The sequence below is a fragment of the Humulus lupulus genome, chromosome 7 (genome assembly GCF_963169125.1).
Source record: "Humulus lupulus chromosome 7, drHumLupu1.1, whole genome shotgun sequence".
Taxonomy (NCBI): domain Eukaryota; kingdom Viridiplantae; phylum Streptophyta; class Magnoliopsida; order Rosales; family Cannabaceae; genus Humulus; species Humulus lupulus.
Window position 1 is genome coordinate 158892946 of NC_084799.1, and position 20913 is coordinate 158913858.

Consider the following 20913-nt stretch of genomic DNA (forward strand, 5'->3'; position numbering starts at 1 on the left):
CACTAAACCTACTTCCTGTTTGTTTCCAGTCTGAACATGGGGTTGTTTTTTAGAACGCCTAGGCATTGAAGTGCCTTCTCCAACAGGGTTGATCACTCGAATGTCCCCCTGGTCTCCAGGCCTTTTAACTCTCTGTCACGTGCTGATCTTCGAGTTACCACCATGATTGCAGAGAAGGTTTCTTGATGGAAACGTCATAAGCCTCATTTTATCTCTCAATGAAAGGAAAAATCAGTTGATGCAGTTTTTTGGCAACAATAAATTAAGAAATTCGAGAATGGAAATTAGGCTTTATCTAAATCGTATAATAATAATAATAAAGCACTGAGAAGTTTATGTGGTTCAGTGGTTAAAACCCACCTAGTCCACAAGTCTATGTTATATCTTTTTAATCTATTGGGAAATTGTTTGACAATTTCTGCAGTGTTTTGGAATACAAAATTTTATCCCTTGATTATTCCATTCCCCCTCTATTTATAGGGGTTCACTGGACATATATGAGAGTCATTTAATATATATGTAACTTACAGGTTTGAGTAACTTCCCAAACTTATAATTGAATTCATTTAAAGACATAAACTGCCTGGTGTTATACGTTCACCGGGAAGGAGTTACGAGACATTAATTAAGTGTATAAAGTCTCGGAATATTCAAGAATGCAATTCTGCACATTCCATGTGTCAACAACAAGTTGAATGCGTGCTACACAATCTAGAGGCTTCTAGACTTTCACTGACTCGAACATTAAGATGCTTGAGCTATTTATTATACGATTTGAGGATCCAACTGAACGATCTCCTTATTATCTAGTCAGATAGGTATTGTCTTGAACTACTGGTTTAAGGAACTTGTACTACATTCTCGGAGCTATGAATAACTTCATTAAATGCTTCACATCTGTACCACGAACATAACACACCAGCTCGTGTTTTTCACTTACAACAGGTATATATGTGATTTTGGCTTTGGTATTGGTTAAATTTTAAAAGTCACTCTTTCGTTGCACACTCTCATTTACACAATGAATAACAACAATTGGCACAAGAGAAGTTCATATATACATATATATTCAATGTTGGCAAGTTTCTTAAATATGGTAAATATATGTCGATATGTATGAATGAATGGATAGTTTTCTTTTATGAATGCATGGTTCAATGTTGGATTGTTAATTTTATGGTGATTATTGGGTTTAGGCTTTTAATCAATTTTCTATATTTTGTGTAAGCCATTACAGGGCATAGATTTTTTTTGTAATTTTTTTTTATATATTATTGTAAAAATTATGCACAAGACAAAAATTGAAGTGGAAGACCCTGAGCTTGAGCCTGAGTCCCAGCCACATGCACGTAACCTGAGGCATCCCTAGCTGCCTCCCGTGCACTTGTGCTCAAGCACTACCGTGCGTGTACCCAACCACGCCACACACCACCTGAGCCGTTGGCTCTCCACCGTGCGCCCCACCCCTATCCTCCATGCTCCCATGCTGCCGATCACTGGTATGCTTGGCACACAACATATAAAACCATATTTTTAATCTTTAATTTAAATATTTTTATTCTTTCATTTTGAAAATTAAATGTCTTATTTTTTAATTTTTGAAATAAAAAATTAAATATTTTTTAAATTAATAAGATATTTTAAAGTTATTAAAAAAATGTTTTTCTTTCACTATTGAAAGTCCATTTTAAAAAAAAAGATAAGGATATGATTTTATTCAATTAAAACATATTTTAATTAATTAATGGGATGGGGCTAAAGCCTAGAATTATGAAGACAGACATCAAGTGGAGAAGAAGAATCTTTGGGAATACGTTTTTTTGAAACCTATTTCGTAATTTTATTGATTTTTATTTTTTCAAGAAGTCGTAAATTTAGAGCTACCAAGTAGTCACTCAGTTCATGATTTATTATTATAATATTTACTTAAATAAATTTTCGTTAATGTGATTGATAACATGATCATGCATTAGTCGATTAAATGATGTTGACGCCCTTTTTCGTCAACAGTGAAAGAAGAGCACGTAAACAATAATTAGTAATGGCCAATAAAAATATGATAATACAAACAAAAAATTTTACGTGGTTCAGCAGTTAAATCTGCCTAGTCCCCGTAAAAAATCGTGTTTGAATTATCATATTTTTATTGGCCATTACTAATTATTGTTTACGTGCTCTTCTTTCACTGTTGACGAAAAACGGCGTCAACAGTTTGGTGCTTTCATTGAGAGCCTTAAGCATTCAGTCCCTGAGTAAGTCATGGCCACTAATAATCAGAACGCTCCTGAGGAAAATTATCGAAGACGTCCTGGGAAACAGCCAATGGAAAACCCAGATGTCGAAGAAAGGAGTGGATCCTCCGATTCTAGAGGACCGCCTCCCCACCAAGAGATGAGGATATGTACTACAATCCTGAGTGATATGTTCCTATTGTGGAACTCGAGAACCGGCAACTAAAATAGCATTTGGCAAAGGCCAACAAACGGAATGAGGAGTTGGCAAGGATAGCCGCAGAGGCGCAGGTGGCTCAGCCCCCGCCTCCGCGTGAAAACCAAGCCCCTCCTCCAAGGGACATACACGTTCCTCCCCGTAGACCCCGTGGGTGTCCACGGAAAGATGCTGCCACGAGGAGGCCGGCTCAACCTCCGGCACCCACAGAGCCATCTGCTCCACCTAGGTCCCAGAGGAGTACTCGGGCTAGGACCCCGGTTAATCCACCTGTGGAAGCACCTGGGGAAACTGAGAACAATCGAACCCCTGCAGAGGCTCAGACTCAAGCCCCTAGGAATGCACCACACGCAACCAACCCATCTCGAGCAAACTCCGGACCGTCTAGGCCGCGAAATGGGTGGCAGCCACCGTCGCCCATATGGTTCCCTCCATCACCAGTAAGATATCCTTCGCCTCCTCGGAAGAATACACAACCAGTTCGAGATCAGAGCGAAAGGCATGCGGAAAGGAGACAAGGAAATAGGGGAACTTTCCAGGAACGGAGAGGTGCCCCATCAGAAAGAAGTCAAACATCCCGGTCTTGCACGGCGGAGACGAGGCGGCATGGAAGAAATCCATCTCGAAATAACTATGCGACAAGTTTTACCAGTGACGACTCTGGAGATACCAGGTCGGTCAGCAAGCATGACCGAGGTCGTAAGAAAACTGGAAGCCACAGAGATCGCCCCGACCTACGAGAACACCTGAATCAAAGTCGGGGTAATGTTGACCCGATAAATCCGGACCTGAGGGATCGCTTGAATAGGTGCAAAGATCCTTTACGGAGACGCGAGCCTGGAATTGTGATCGACGACAACCGATTTCAAACTTTGCCTCTCGCAGACCCAGTCCAAGAGAGAATCGATCAGCTGGAAAAGGCATTCAGGCTTTTGAAAAACGAGCAAGAGCATGATTGATATGAAGATTCTGATGAGGAGCTTGAACCGTTTGCTCCCCATATTTCCAACACTCCATTTCCACAAGGGTTTCGGATCCCTCACGTCCCGACGTTCGAGGGAAAAACCGACCCATATAGTCATCTGAGTACGTTCAACACCATAATAAGAGCCAGTAACGTGGGTTACGAGCTCAGATGCATGCTATTTCCAGCATCATTGATAGGACTAGCTAAAAGCTGGTTCGAAAAATATAAGAGACATTCAATAACCTCTTGGGAGCAGCTGTCTAAAGACTTCAAAAAACAGTTCAAAGCCATGATGGGCGTTCGACCTGAGGCGTCAACCCTAACTAATGTTCGGCAACAACCAGACGAAACATTAAAAAGTTACCTTACAAGGTTTAACTTGGAAGTCGCCCGAGCTCGGAATGTGGATGACAGTGGACACTTAATGGCTGTCCAGGCCGGAGTAATGCCAAGAAGCGCCCTCTGGGACGATATGCAAAGAAAACCGGTGAGGTCCCTAACCGAGTTTAATAGACGAGCGCAGAGGTTTGTCAATGTAGAGGAAGCAAGGTCGACACTTAATGTGACTTCCCAGCCCGAAACTAGAACGATAAACGTAAACTCTGCCTCAACCTCGGCAGACCGAGTAGCTTCAAAGCCTGCTGTGGAAAACCCTTCCAAGAGAAAAAAGAACGAAGGAAGTAACCCCGAGGTCGAAGGAGGAAAGAAAAAGAAGGGGGAGAGATATTTCTCCGTGTATAGAGTATACACCAAGCTCAACAAGTCTCGGGAGAACATATATCTGGCTAATGAAAACCAGGTCCCCTTTAGGCGTCCGGACCCAATGAGAAATCAGAAATCCAAGAGGGATTCAAGCAAGCATTGCCGATTTGACAGAGACACTGGGCATACAACCAATGAATGTCGACAACTGAAGGACGAGATCGAAGGATTGATCTCGAGAGGTTACTTCAGGAAATATGTCAAAAACAAGAGTACTAGTCAGGCGGTCGCGAGCCAGAGAATAGCCGCGCCTTCGACCGCACAAAACAATAATTCCCGAGCTCGGGAAGAAAATAGGCCCCCGCCGATAGATGGAGAGGATGTAATAACCATCTCGGGAGGGCCTCATCCCACAGGAGTGGGCAGGAATGCCCAAAAGAGATACGTTAACGAGCTAAAAACTGGGGATGGGTCTCCTTATGAACCCGAACCTAGGGCTCCAAAAAGCCAGAGGATTGAAACACAACCAATAACCTTCACTGAGGAAGACGCGTCCCATGTCCAGTTTCCTCACCATGACCCACTGGTCATTACTCTCCAGCTGGCCAATAAAAGGGTCCACCGAGTCCTCGTAGACAATGGGAGCTCAGTCAACATTCTCTATAAAGCAACCCTTGAGAAGATGGGACTCTCCCTTCGCGACCTGAAAGCATGTGCAACTACTTTATACGGCTTTTCAGGAGAAGGGACCGCCTGCATGGGATCCATCAAGCTCCCCGTGACCTTGGGAGACTACCCAGTCTCGGCAACCAAGATGATGGAGTTTGTGGTAGTAGACCTACCATCAGCCTACAATGTGCTGCTCGGGAGACCCGCCCTGATCGGACTGGGGGCAGTCTCATCAGTGAGGCATCTGGCCCTTAAGTTCCCCACCCCTAGCGGAGTCGGAACGTTAAAGGGAGATCAATTAGCAGGGAGGGAATGCTACAGTATTTCCTTGAGAGGAAAGAAACAGACGAGCGCACAAACACTCATCATTGTTCAAAATAAAGACGGGACAATCTTAGAAATTGACAAAGAGATCGATCCAAGGATTGAGGAGAAAGTTGACCTCGAACCCTTAGAGGAGCTCGAAGAAATTCAGCTCAAGGAAGCCGATTCCTTGAAAAAGGTGAAGGTTGGAAAACACCTCCAAGATGAGACAAAATAGCAATTAATTTGCTTTTTGAAGAAAAACCAGGATGTCTTCGCATGGTCGCACGCGGACATGGTGGGAATAAGTCCAAATATAGCAAGCCACGCACTGAATATAGATAAAAGCTTCCCTCCGAAGCAACAAAAGCGAAGACAGCTGGACGAAGACAGAAAGAAGGCACTAAAGGAGGAGGTTGACAGATTAAAGGCAAAGCGATTCATTAGAGATGCCTTTTACCCTGACTGGGTAGCCAATCCGGTGTTGGTCCCAAAACCCAATGGGACGTGGTGAACCTATATTGACTACTCAGATCTCAACAAAGCTTGCCCGAAAGACTGTTTTCCGTTACCAAGAATTGACCAGCTTGTGGATGCCACGGCGGGGCATGGCCTGATGTCCTTCATGGATGCCTATTCTGGATATAACCAGATTCCCATGCATGCCCCCGACCAAGAACATACGAGCTTCATAATGGATAAGGGGCTATACTGTTATAATGTCATGCCATTCGGGCTTAAGAATGCTGGGGCCACATACCAACGGCTCGTGAACATGATGTTTTCGGAACAGATAGGGAATAACATGGGGTTTTATGTTGACGACATGCTTGTCAAGTCTCAACTCAACAAGAACCATGTTGATGACCTCGCAGAGTGCTTCGGCGTGCTCCGAAAGTATAACATGAAGCTAAACCCTCAGAAGTGCACTTTTGGGGTGTCTTCAGGAAAATTTCTGGGCTTTATTGTGAACGCTCGTGGAATCGAGGCCAACCCCGATAAGATCAAGGACCTAATTGACATGCCCTCTACTCGAAGGCACAAAGATGTCCAAAGTTTGACTGATAGGATGGCAGCCCTAAGCAGATTCATCTCAAAATCTACGGATCGTGGTCTTCCATTTTTCAACCTATTGAGAGGAGGTAAGAAATTTGAATGGACGGAGGAGTGCGAGCTGGCCTTTCAGGAGCTCAAAAGGCACCTTGCGAAACCACCCATCCTGTCAAAACCTGAAACGGGAGAAATACTATACCTATACCTTTCAACCACCGAACACGCAATAAGCGCAATACTCGTTCGAGAAGAAGAGAAGGTGCAAAGACCCGTTTACTACATCAGTAAAAGATTACTGGGGGCAGAGTCAAGATACCCCTTGATGGAGAAGCTGGCGCTTAGTCTAATTCATTCGTCCCGTAAGCTCCGCCCCTACTTTCAGGCGCATCCCATCCATGTGCTGACTGATCAACCACTTAGGCAAGTCTTGTCTAAACCAGAGGCTTCAGGTCGACTTCTTAAATGGGCAGTTGAGCTCGGACAGTTCGAGATCACCTACCACCCGAGGATGACCATTAGGGCACAGGCGTTGGCGGACTTTATAGTGGAATGTACTGGCATAGCCGACGACGAGGTGATAACCCCAGCCCACGAGCTGTGGAAACTTTACGTCGACGGCTCATCAAATGAAAATGGAGCGGGGGTAGGAGTCATTTTGGTTACTCCCGCAGGGAGCAGATTTCATTCTTCCTTAAGATTGGGCTTCAATGCGTCGAATAATGAGGCTGAATACGAGGCTTTACTCGCGGGACTTCTTATAGCAAAAGAGCTCAAAGCTAGAGCTATACATTACTACAGTGACTCCCAGCTCGTGGTTAATCAAATCTTGGGAGAATACCAGGCTCGCGGCACGAGAATGGCAGCTTATTTGGAGAAGGCAAAATCCGCATTGGAGTGTTTCGAATTTTATACAATCGAACAGGTTCCCCGCGAGCGGAACTCAAATGCAGATGCCCTAGCTCGGCTCGCCACATCTGCTGAAAATGAAGAACTGAACGTTGTGCCCATAGAACACCTATCGGAACCTAGCATTAATGAGCCAGAGGAGGAAGATGTGTGTATGATCGACACAGAACCTACCTGGATGACCCCAATAGTTGAATATATCGAGAGCGGAGTCCTTCCAAGAGATCGGAACCAGGCTCGAAAGTTGATGTATCAACTTCCCTGTTACACCATTTTGGACGGAAAACTATACAGAAGGGGATATTCCATGCCGTTACTTCGGTGTGTAACCCCACCCGAAGCTAAGAAGATCATTGAAGAAATTCATGAAGGGTTCTGCAGAGATCACACCGGGGGGCATAGCCTATCCAAGAAGATCATACGCCAAGGATATTTCTGGCCAACTATTAAAACGAATTCTTTCGAGTACGTGAAGAAATGCGACAAATGCCAAAGATTTGCCACAATTCCCCGAGCTCCACCATCCGAGCTGACCATGTTGACTTCCCCATGGCCTTTCGCAGTATGGGGAATCAACCTCATAGGCTCTCTCCCAACTGGCAAAGGCGGAGTAAAATATGTTGTAGTCGCCATCGATTACTTCACGAAGTGGATGGAGGCTGAACCATTGGCAACAATAACTTCAAAAAAGATCCTTGATTTCGTGGTAGAAAACATCGTGTGCCGATATGGGGTGCCGAGGAAGATTGTATCCGACAACAAAACCCAGTTCGATTGCGACTTGTTCACCAACTTTTGTGAAAAGAACGACATAATAAAGAGTTTTTCATCAGTAGCTCATCCCCAAGCAAATGGCCAGGTCGAGGCTGTGAACAAAACTCTCAAGAGTTCTCTGAAGAAAAAGTTGGAGGAGGCGAAGGGACGATGGCCCGAAGAATTGCCCCAAGTCCTATGGAGACACAGGACCACAACTCGAACATCAACAGGGCATACCCCGTTCTCTCTAGCATACGGCTGCGAGGCAATGTTGCCCATCGAGGTCGAAATCCCAACGATCCGGACTCAGATTTACGATCAAAATTCAAACCACACTCAGCTCGAGGAAACCTTAGACTTAATTGAAGAAAAGAGAGAAGAGGCTCAGCTGAGAAACGCTGCCTACCAGTAACGAACAACCAGGTATTTCAAAAAGAGGGTTCGAGATCGAAAGTTCGGAATGGGAGATCTGGTGTTGAGACGCGTATTTTTGGCAACACGAGATCCAGCAGCTGGAGTGCTCGGGCCGAATTGGGAAGGACCGTACCAAATAGAGTCAGTCATCCGGCCCAGTGTATACAAATTTGGTGGCGGTAATGAGCTCGAATATCCTCCTATTCGCGTGCGAGATCGTACTCACGAATTTGACGTTGATTCCGAGCAAACAGCGATTCCGGGCTCGGGGTTTTGGGCGAATAAGGGATTGCCAGGAACGACCCCCACCGTCTTTCCAGATTCTGTGACATCTAGCGAGAAAGAAAAAATGGTGAGGGCCATGCATTCAAGAATTACGAGCTTGACAGGACAAGCTTGGAGTTTAGGAACAAAACGAGCTCGATACTAAGATCCTTATTAAAAAGTCAGAACGTGTATTCCACGAAAAGCAGGAGGAGAGTGGACAACTTTTTTTTAAAATCCCGAAAATCAAGGGAAAAAGAGTGGCAGATAACCAGAAAAGGTAATCTTGGGTATCGTGCATTCATCAAGGACAAGGTTTTATACCCGATATCTTGGTGTACAAGAAATGTCTTTTAAATTTTTAAAACCCAGAAAAAAGAGATCTTGCTCAAACATATAAACTGGGTATGGAACCAGTGATGTAAACCCAGTATGGAGACGTAAACGTGGAATCCTATCGGTCAAAAATTCCCTAACGTATCGTACTAAGAAAATAAACTAGTACATTCATAGAAATAATACGAACAATATGAACAGGAACTGGCATAAGGGAAAGTAAAGATTGGACACTTACACAATAATGGCGATTGAAGAGAAATCGTTGACTAAAGGAGAGGCTGCAGATATGAGCTCACGGTCTCGAACAAACTGGAGGTCCTTTGTTTTCTCAGCTGAGAGAACATGCACAAGCAAGAAGTTCTCTGGGATGGCCTCTGGTTTCGTCCCTTCTCTTTTGTTTCTGATGCGTGTAAAATAAGAGGAAGAAGAAGACCTTGTATATATAGAGGGAGAAAAGTGATAAAAAGGATTAATCTGAGCCATTGGCCAGAATCCTCATAAAATCCAACGGTCAGGGATCGATGACATGATGGCACCGAAAAGGTGGCAGACGAATGATCGTGGGCAGATTTCCAAGGTACTCGAGTACCATGAATGAGCAATACCCAACTGACGCGTGTCCATTCTTAAGTATGTGGCGATACGATTCCCGAAGAAAGTAGTTCAAAAGTTTCTTTCTCTTAGGATTCGAACAAATACTTTTGAGGGGGCAAGATGTTATACCCAGATTTCGAGCCACGATAAGTGTGACCTCGAAAACTGGATGCATAGTGAATGAACTTGTAAAGTATGGAATATGTTCGAAGTCTAAACATCGAGCCTGCAAAGTTGAGACGACTTCGAAGATGGTGGCCTCGAAATCCCCACGAGCTCGAAAGGTAGGCTCCGAGGTGTATCTGTTCTCAAGGGTGACCTCGGATCATGGGCTCCGAGCCTGACGCGCGTACGATCTCGGAGTCATGTGGCCTCGGGAGATGTTATAAGCTCGAAAGTTAATAAAAGACCTGGGAGAACAAGGCCTTGGTAATATAGGATAATAACCTTGAATATCCTAATGAGTCATCTATAAGAGACGCAGTCTACATTTATTACTGTAAATCCCCTAAAATCATGGGATATTATTTGATCAGTTATACGCCCCCTGGTCTTCAGGGGACGTTTCCTTTTATATCAGATTATAGGCATTTAAGGCCATTTAATTTATTTGGATAAAAAGAGTAACTACCCAAAATATGTGGGATAGTATTCTGAAATCTTCTCTATAAATAGAGAAGATATGCACCATTGTAAAGGACCCGAACTTTTGTGAGCCTAAGGAAAACTCTGGAGAATTCATCCTTGAAGGGTTTTCAGAGATATTCTTAAGTCCTAATAAGAAAGACTCGTGGACTAGGCAGATTTAACTACTGAACCACGTAAAAAATCGTGTTTGTATTATCATATTTTTATTGGCCATTACTAATTATTGTTTACGTGCTCTTCTTTCACTGTTGACGAAAAACGGCATCAACAGATGACATACCAGAAACGCCTCACAATTTAATTAATCATTCATCTCATATATAGAAACATGATGATTATTTAGGATTGTCCTAATTGTTATATGAATTGCTTCAGCGAAATCAATTTGTATGTATAAAACAAAGTAAGACGAACTTGGTAAAACACACCATACTAAAGACAAGCATTTAAGTTAGGCCATTTAAGATAACAAACATTAATTAAAAATGTATTTTATTAACATTTTATGGATGTAAATGTATAATTAATTATTAAATTTCCCCTAATTTAGACTCAGGCTCTACTATGGATTAAATGAACTTAGACCATTAAAAATGGACTCATAATTAATTATGTTACATTGAAAGGGTTATAATAAACTAGTAATCAATTTGGAATTAATTGATTGGTTTTGTAAACATATTAATTCTAAAATAGTAAGTGGGAGAAGGTTGACATCTCAATGTCTCCTAAGGTCTCCATTATTAGTTCAACACTATGAGATATGGTTCGGGCCGCGAGGCGACTTTTTTTTTTGTCCCCCTAAGTAACGTTTCTAACCATATTAATATCAAGGATGACCTCTTACGAAGATCGGTAAGAAATGATGTATATTTGGCTTGATAAACCCTAAGACGGCTCTTTCTAAGTTAAGTGATAGACTTTGAAATAATTGGTTACACTTAAAAGATGTTGTTAAGCTTTTGCAGTGGATAATTGTATCTTAACCAAACAGACGGTACATTATTTTTAAAAGAGAAAATATGAGATATTTTATGTTCTAATTAATAAAGATAAGATTGTCTTATAAAATGTTTAAAATTAATTTGATCGACCCTAAGGAGACACTTTAATTGTTGGGTTCTTTCATAAAAATTATGATATTTATTTCAATTATATTTAATCTTGTATGTTTTATTTCTTTTCAGTAATTTCTTAACATGGGAAATTATGTTACTTCTTTACTATCACTTGAAAAATTTAATGGTGATAATTTTATAAGATGAGAACCACAAATTTATTCTTATTGAGGAATGCCTTGAAAAGCCTACAGCCAGTGCCACTAGAACGGTTTGGCAGAAATATGATGCTTGAATTCAATCGAAGAATAAGACTAATGGTTGTATTGATAATGTAAATCAATGTGTGCAATGAAAGAGTGACTTTAAAAATATTTACAAAATACCAAGCCCATCAAGAATCATACCTCTCGTAGCCTATCAAGAATCCTTTCTATTTTTTCATAATTAATAAATGAACATCCAATCCATGCTATATGACAATTAAAGATTCACACCATAATCTTCCAAGCCAATCCACCCAGAGTACCTTTAGGATAGGTAACTATAACGCCCTACTTCCTTAGAGCCGTTACTAAGTGAGTTTTTAAGACAAAATAGTGTGCAATGAACTCGCTAACCGAGGTTTTGAAACAAAAGTGTGACTAATTAAGAGTTAAGGCTGTAATCTTTGAAAAGGCGTCGTTTCATTAAAACTTCTATTATTAAACATTTGGGATCCCAAAATAAGGTTTGAAAACTAATTACATTTTTGAAATAAGGTTACAGTTAAGAAATCATAAAATCATAGATTATTACAGCCACTTTCGAATAAACCCCCAACCAAAGCAGTCGGGCAGGCCGAACATGTACGCGTCGCTTCACGCTCTCCGTACTCATGGTTGGTTGACTTAGCCATTGCCCTTACCTGCAACACAGAGCACCCGTGAGCCGAAGCCCAGCAAGAAAACTCATGCAGAACATAACATATGCAATGTATACAGTTTATCATAACAGATAATCCACAAATAAACAAGTCAACCATTAGACTAAGCAAACACGGCCATGCCGCCCCAGGACCCTTACCAAAGCCCTGGGGTATCGGTTCTCACCGCGAGGATAACTCATGTATCCCTTGGGTCCCACCTTGAATATAGCATCCCATGTGCTAGGTGTTACTTTCGGCCCACGGCCGCCCCGGCCTACGCCGTACTCGGCCCTTGCCGCTCATTTCATCATAATCACACATATAATATAACACAACAACATGCAATCAAATATTAATTCATTTAAGTCTGCACCCTAACATGTGATGCAATATAGGGCCGCACCCCCGCAATCATACTATGGGCCCACGCCCTATCCTACGGGTGTTATAGTTTTCTTACCTGACAATGCGATAGTATAGATCACCTGACCCCTTGAGCACGATCCCACTCGAGCCTTAGCGCACACCTAGGCACAAACATAGGTCAAAGTCAACACCGAACCCCAAGTCCGAATACCTAGCCTTGGGACCAATCCCGAGCCCCCCGGGAAGTCCTAAATCCCCAAAACAAAGTGGCGGAATCGAACCCCGAACCCTAGGTCAAAATCCCTCATCAAAACCCAAAAATTCACCTCTGTGAACAGTGCAGCGCTACAGCGCTCTGAAGAGGGCGCTGTAGCGCTACAAGCAGAACACTCCCCCCAGAACAGGGGCTAGCGCTACAGCGCCCACTGACTAGCGCTGTAGCGCTAGTTGCAGCCCAGCAGAACCAAAAATCGCATCTTGCGATTTTCTCCTCCCATTTCAACTCCAAACTTGTCCAAACCTTTTCCAAACCCAAAATCAAGCTTATACACCCTCCACACTCATCCCAAGCATCCCAAGAACTCAAAACCCAATCACATTCAACCCAAATCTCAAAATCTAACATGATGAACTCAAAAACCAGAAATTCAATCAACAACAAAGTTAAAGGCTTAGAATTCTTACCATTGATGCAATTTCGACCTTGATTCAACCCTAGGCCTCCTTAGCTTGTTCATCCTCAAAGCTTGCCCAGAAATCCCCTAAAGTTCCCAACAACTCAGTTCAAAACACAGCTCAAACCAGCCAAAACCCTAAAACAGAAATCCTCAAGAACTTACCTCAAGTTTCAGATGTTCTTGCTAATCCTTGCCAAGTCTTCAAGTGTGACCTTAAGATTCTTGATGCACAGCCTATCCTAGCTCCCCACTGAGCTTGACCTCAAGAAACATGAAGAGAAGAGGTGCTAGAACCCCCAAACCGATCCCTTAGAAAACCCATCAGTTTTCTCTCTTTTCTTTCTTTCCTTTTTCCGTTCTTTTTCAGCCCCTTTACTCTATTCTACAAAATCCACTAAGTGTATAAAGCCTTATTTATTCTATCTTCAAAAGCCAATTGACCAAAATGCCCTCCCTATTAATTCTAAACCCTTTTTCCCAAGTAGGGCCATTTTAGTCATTTACCCAATTCCCGCTAATCCTCAAGTGTCTCTAATATTTTCCCGTTGCTTCCCAATACCTGATAAATCACCAAATAATTATCCCCCATCATCAAAATAAATCTCAATCTATTTCTCTGAATTCCTGTTCGTACCCCCAGGCTCGCCCCGAGCCGGGTATAAATTCCTGTCATCACTTTCTGCTAGCCTGCCCACTGGGATCGCCTCGAGTCACAAAGCACAGATACATCCACATACCACTGTGGTCTCAACAATCAACACATATCAATGCAGTTATGCCCAACATGGCCAAAATTACAATTATGCCCTTCTAACACGATCCGGCCTACATGCATACTACATACATAGTCATGCATCTCAGATAACAAATGGTCATATAACATGCTTTAAATCATAACCATGCATTTAATCATTAAAATCACACATAAATCCCATCATGCCCTCCTGGCACGCTAATCAAGGCCCTTAAGCCTTATTGGCGAATTTGGGTCGTTACAGTAACAAACATTGAAACTTCAGTTCGCAGTTCTAACTTTCCCTCATATTTCCTCAGGACGTGGGCGAGATACCCCCAGATTCTATAATGGCATAAACTAGATTCATGAGCATTCCAACGTTCTAAAGGTGTTTTAGGGATTGATTTAGATGGCACAACATTGAGAATGTTGTTTGCGGTTTCAATTGCATGTCTCTAGAATGAAGTTGGTTGAGTTGAGTAACTAAGCATGCATCTAAACATTTCCAATAAAGTTTTGTTCCGGCATTCCGCTACACGATTTTGTTGCGGAGTACCTGGGGAAGTAAGTTGTGATAAAATCCTAAGTTTAGTTAAATGATCTAGGAACTGCATATCCAAATATTCTCCACCACTATCAGATCACAAGATCTTTAACGTTTTACCTAATTGGTTTTGAGCCATCGCTAGGAATTCCAGAAACTTTGAAAATGTTTTTTATTTCCTATGCATTAGGTAAAGACACGAGTGTCCAGAGTAATCATCAATGAAAGTGACGAAATACTCAAAACCACCCCTGGCTTGTACATTCAAAGGTCCACAAACATCTTAATGCACAAGTCTGAGTGGTTCTTTGGCCCTATCACCTTTGTGGAGAATGGAAGCTTGGTCAGTTTTCCTTCTAGACAAGATTCACAGACAGGTAATTCATCTAAGGTGAGTTCCCTCAAAGGCCCATCCTTTGTAAGTCTTTGAATTCTATCATAGCCAATGTGACCTAGTCTCAAATGCCATAAATACGTCATGTGATCATTATCAGTCTTTTGACATTTATTGGTCCTAGGTTTTGCGACTTCGAATAAATCATTGTTAAGAGCGAGGGGTTCATTAGGTCTTAGAATATAAATCCCGTTTTCAAAACATGCAATACACAACCGTGATCCATTAAAAGAAATAGATATATTAAAACTTGTGAAAGTCATAACAATTTTTTCTAATTACAACATGGAAACTGAAATTAAGTTTCTACTAAAATCTAGAATAAAAAATACATCTTTCAAAATTAAATATTTTTTTTCGAACTTTAGACAAGCTCTTCCCCATCTTGGACCGCAACGAACACTCTGTTCCCAACTCTAAGCGTTAAGCCGCTTTCGTCCACTTCCTCCCATGATTCAAGAAGATGTAAAGAGTTACAAACATGGTTAGTAGATCCAGAATCAACAATCCAAAAGGATTTATCATTCTCTAAAACACTTGTTTCAAAGATAAATGAACTATAATTATTACCTTTGTTTTTCGGTGCTAGAAAATTGGGGCAAACCTATTTCCAATGCCCCTTCTCTTTGCAGTGAAAACACTTACCTTTACCTCTCTTGTTTTTCTTATTCTTCCCCTTAGGTGTCTGTGCATTTGGTTGTGCACTCATCTTTGCAGCCTTTGCAAGCTTGGGGTTATTGTTTTTCTACCTTTCCTCTTGTTTCCAGCTTTCGAAGATGAAGCTAGGTTAGCTTTAGCCTTAGCTGGATCAGCAACAGTAGTAGTAGTTGTCTTCTTTTCTACTCCCTTACTTAGTCCACCCATGATAGACTCAAAAGTCTGAAGCTCGTTCATGAGTTGCGTCAAACCATAGTTGAGTTTATTCAACACTTAGTTGGTAATGAATGGCAGAAAGGAGGGAGAGAGACTATTGAGGATTAAGTCAACTTGAGTTTCCTCATCTATTGTTGCTCCATGCAGTTAAGCTTCTTGAAAATAGTTTGTCATTTTGATTAGGTGATCGCGAACATGTTGGGATGGTGCCATCCAAGCATTGGCATATTTCTTGGTAACCTCAAAACGAGTTTGCGCTAACTTGGCACCAACCATGTCTTGGAGCTGATCCATGATTTCGTAGGCCGTCTCGACATTCTCCATCTTTGTCTTGAGAATGTCGACAATTCTAGTCAACATGTAGTATCGCGCCTTGTTGTTAGCCATTTGCCAACACTCATACTTATCCCACACAGAGTTGGTAGCTCCTTCAGCAGGAACGTCCAGGATTCTCCAGTCATGACGAACTTGGAGTTCTCACCAATCAACACAATGTTGATGTTTTTCTTCCATTTAAGGAAGTTTTCTCCAGTGAGTGTCTCCATCGAAAGTTGAGAAAAGATGGGAGTAGACACGTCCATAATTATTCTACAAATTATCAATAAAATAGAAATAAATCACTTTTATCAATAAAACTTCTATTCACACAAAATTTCAAGAAATATCACAACATATACTAAAAATATGTAAAATATGGGAAAAAAAATAGAAAAAACAATCATATCTTTATTTCTTTAGGTTTTTATCTAATCTATGATATCCTTGTCCCGGTTGGCGAGAGTTAAAAATACCACTAGTTAAATAAAGTTGTGAACTTATTTAATAATGGACACCATCATTAACATCCTACTATTCGATCAAAATAAGAAAACAAAATCTCTTATTATATGACCTAGACCCACGAGTTCGATAAACAATAGATTTAGTCCTAGTAGTCACCGTAGGGGTGAGTCTAGTAGAATTTGACCTATAATTATCTATCTTTCGAAATCTAACATTATCAAAATAACTAATGAACACCTTCCGTAAGGGAACGAATCAAAGCGTCTCGAGGCCTCGTTAAGTTATTGACTTTGTTAAACAAACGATGGAGATCAAATATAATTCTTAAAATAAGCTCATTATAAAATTAAAAATAGTAATTTTATTATTAATTTTCAAAAGCTAAGGACTATTGTTCTTCAAAAAATTGTAAGATTAGAATTTTAAAAACCATAGTCCTATAATTTCTTATTAATTCTAAAGTGTCACATTGAAACAAATTCAATTAATTTAGAACTAATTTGTTGCTAATCAACTATTATAATGAACTTATACAATTAAGTCCAACTCAGGCAAATGGGCCTTAACAATTGGGCTTACATGGAGGAGGGCTGAGTCCAGTATGTCATTCCCACTACAAAGGCCCCCATACTTCAATACAAGGTCCAAGAGACAGGACTTTAAACCTTCATTTTATTAATTGTTATTAATTGATTAGGACCACTATAGTCATGCAATGCAAATGGTCCTTCATAAGTGGAATGACTCACAAGAGAGGAATTTAAACTTTACATTTTCTAATGGGCCCAAATAAAACCTATCATTTTATGAATATTTTATTTGGCAAAACGTATGGGCCACTATATGCATCTATGCCCAATTGCAAAAATACCACATATAGTGCAAACAGACATGTTATAATTAGATGGGCCTAATCATGTTACTATATGAGCAAATCTATGAATTTATGCAAAAATACCATAAGTTATTTCATTTGCAAAAATACCACAATTTATTTTCCAGAATTTATCAAAAAATTTGGATTAATCAAATCTTTTACAAAAATAAGTCAATTTAAATGAAATTTATCAACAATTAACAAAGGTTAATATAAATTTCAATTATCAATAATGAACTTGGTTTAGGTTAATTTGAAAAATATTAATTTAATTTAAATAGGATTTATCAACAATTAACCAAAGTTAATTTAAATCATATTTATTAAAAAAATATTTTATTAATTGGTTTAAAAAAATGATATTTTTCAAAATTTAACCAATTTTAAATTTTAAAATCAATATCTTAATTGTTTTTCAAAAAATATATTGTGTTGTTACATCTATAAGCAAATATTTTAACCATTAAAAAATATATATATTAATAGCTATAATGTTGACGTCGTTTTTCGTCAACTTAAAATGTAGGGCAATTAAACAATAGGAACTATGGCGTAGATAAATAAGATGGTAGAACAACAAGAATTTTACGTGGTTCAGCAATTAACTCTGCCTAGTCCACGAGTCTATTTTATTAAGACTTTGAGTTTTCTAGAAATCCTTCAAGGATGAATTCTCCATAATTTATCTCAGTATATCAAAAGATCCGTCCTTTACAAATGTTCATGAGCTCTCTATTTATAGAGAGTTTTCAGAGTTCATTCCCACATATTTCGGGAGGATACTTCTGATTATTAATTAAAATAATGATATTAAATACTGTAACTCCTATATACAAGGAAACATCCCCTGAAGACCAGGGGGCGAATAACAGACTTGTTATTATCCCTTTAATGTTGGGATGTTACAACAATAAATATCCTTAAATGTACGAAACACGTTACATCAGATGACTCATTAAATCTTTCGAGGTCAGCAACCATCATCATGTCAGTCAAGGTTTACGGATAAGTTACGAATTAGCCGACTTATTCCAAGACCAGCTCGGAGCAGGTAGATACCATCGAGGCTGTTACATTTCAAGCTTGTACTCTTAAAGCTCGAGCTACTTGATCCGAAGATACCTGACAACAGATATATCCTGATGCTATGTCTTTCGAGCTTAGAAAGAATTTCGAGGTTAAATTTCTTCGAGGTTGCCATCATGATTCGAGGGTTTAACATCTGGACAACGAACATGCGTTTTAGATATCTCGAGCTCACACTTGACGAGTCCAGCTTTCGAGGTCACAATCTCAGGTCTCGAAATCTGGGTGTAACATTTTACCCCTTCAAAAGTATTAGTTCGAATCCTATGAGAAGGAAACTTTTAAACTACTTCCTTCGGGAACCATTTTGTCACACACTCGAGTATGGACACACGTCAGCTGGGTATTGCTCACTCAATGTACTTGAGTGCCTTGAAACTCTACCCACGCTTATCCGCCTGCGATCCTTTTGTGGTACTATCATTTCATTTATCCCTGACCGTCAAATTTGATACGAAATCTGGCCAATGGCCCAGATTAGTTCAACTATTAACATCCCTGGGGATCTATAAATAAGCCTTTGGTCGTCTTCTTCCTCATTTTTCTATCACGTTCAAATTTTCGGAGAGAAAAAACCAGAAAATTCTTTGCCCAGTTCTTGCATGTTCTCCAAGCCGAGAAGACAAAGCAACGTTGGACTTTTTGACTCAGTGAGATCGCACTTGCAACCGCTCCTACAATCGCCCATTTCTCTGTTTCCACCGATCACATCGTGTAAGTTTTCAGTTCATGGCTTCTTTGCGTTATATATACATTTTTGTTTATGTATGTTTATGCTTCTGTTGCACCGTGGGCACTAGGATTTATTTTCGACCTATTCATTAGTTTAATGCACTAGGGTTAGGGTGCTTCGACTGATAGACATTAGATTCAAACCCAATTTTTGTGAAAAAGGATCCAAATATTGTTCCTTTTTTGGGTTTTCAAATTTCAAAGACCATATCTTGTACACCAAGATATCGAGTACAAAATCAGGGTTTTTTAAGGAATGCACGATTCCCAAAAATATCACATTTTTAATAACTGCCACCTTTTTTTCTAGTACTTCAGGATTTCTCATAATTTATCAACCTTCCTTCCTTTCGGTGGAATACACGCTCTGAGATTGGCCTCATCCTTTGGATCAAGCTTGCCTTGTAGCCTTGATCATTCGAGCTTAGGTGCTATTTATCTCTTTATTTCTTATTCGCTTGGCCCTCACCCTTTTGCTTTCGTGTTAGATGCCGCAGATTTCGGGAGAGTGGTGGGGGTCAAAGCTCACGATTCCTTACTCACCAGTAGGTTTGAGCCCAAAATCTCCTTTTACTCGGAACCAACACTTAATTCTGGAGCACGAACTGTGGCGTGAGCAAGAGGACACTCGAGACCACTTTCGACGTCAGATAGACGAGGTCGAAGAAGGGAAGAGGAAAAGACTAAGGGTCACCCTTTATCCAGATTCGGCCACCGAGCTTAGACTAATTCCTCTCGATCCTACGCTCAAAGTGACAATCGCCTTCAAGCCAAGTGATCTTCCATTTTCGCTGATGGGGGAACCCTCTACCTTGCAGCCGAGGAGAGAATTCTCCGAGGCCGAGCATTATTGGAGCTTGGTTACGTCGTTGGGTCAGATAACTGATACACTGGCCTTTCACGGCATAGGACTATCGGGCTTGCTGAGGTGTCGAGCTCCAACCTCCCACGAGCGGAGTTACCACGCTCCAGGAGATGGAAATCCTGACAGCAAGCTGAGAAACATAGCTTGGAGCCAGGAGCATATGAAGGCAGGGGCGGTACTTTCCTTGAAGTCTTTTTTTCAAGGACTTCACAAACTTTTTTGGGTTGGCTCCCTTCCAATTCAACACCAATTCTTACAGGGTTCTGTCTGTCCTGAGGTCGCTGTACCACGAGCTGAACTGGAAAGGACCTTCGCCTAAAGAGATCTTATATCTCTTTTTCTTGAAAAGCTATCCCTCTCGAGCTCGGGGAGGATATGGCTTCTACTATCTCTCGAGCTATCCCAAGGAGAAGAAGATGTTTGAAGATCTTCCCAACCACCCTCCTGATTTCAAGAAGGCCTTCTTCTGGACAGATGACCTAGCCCCGTCTCGATTTTATTCATTCAGACGGATTCGCAAGTATCTCAACTTCCCTCTTTTTTGTGCTCGAACTTTTTTTAGGCTCGTGCTTAGTTGAAATGTGTTGGATCTTCCAGCCAATTACCATCGCCCTACCCCCACCACGGAGATGAGGGAGCAAAGGGAAACTCTGCTCCAACTTCCCTATGGCAGGAGATCCCTCTCCTATCTCTTACATGAAGGTAAGCTTCGGGCATGTGGTCTCCTAGGGGAGGACCAGTCTACATCTGAATGGTCTAATAAGAAGTACGACCGGTGGGAGCTTGTGCCTCTGCAAACCGGCAACCTCCCCCCACAGAGAGATGTGAGGCCTCCATCTCCAGCTCAACATCATAGGAGTCCACAATCAGGGAATGAGGCCAACGATGAGGTCTCGAGCTCGGGCTCGGATGAACAAGATACAGTCATCCTTAGCTCAGATTTGTGGTCTCC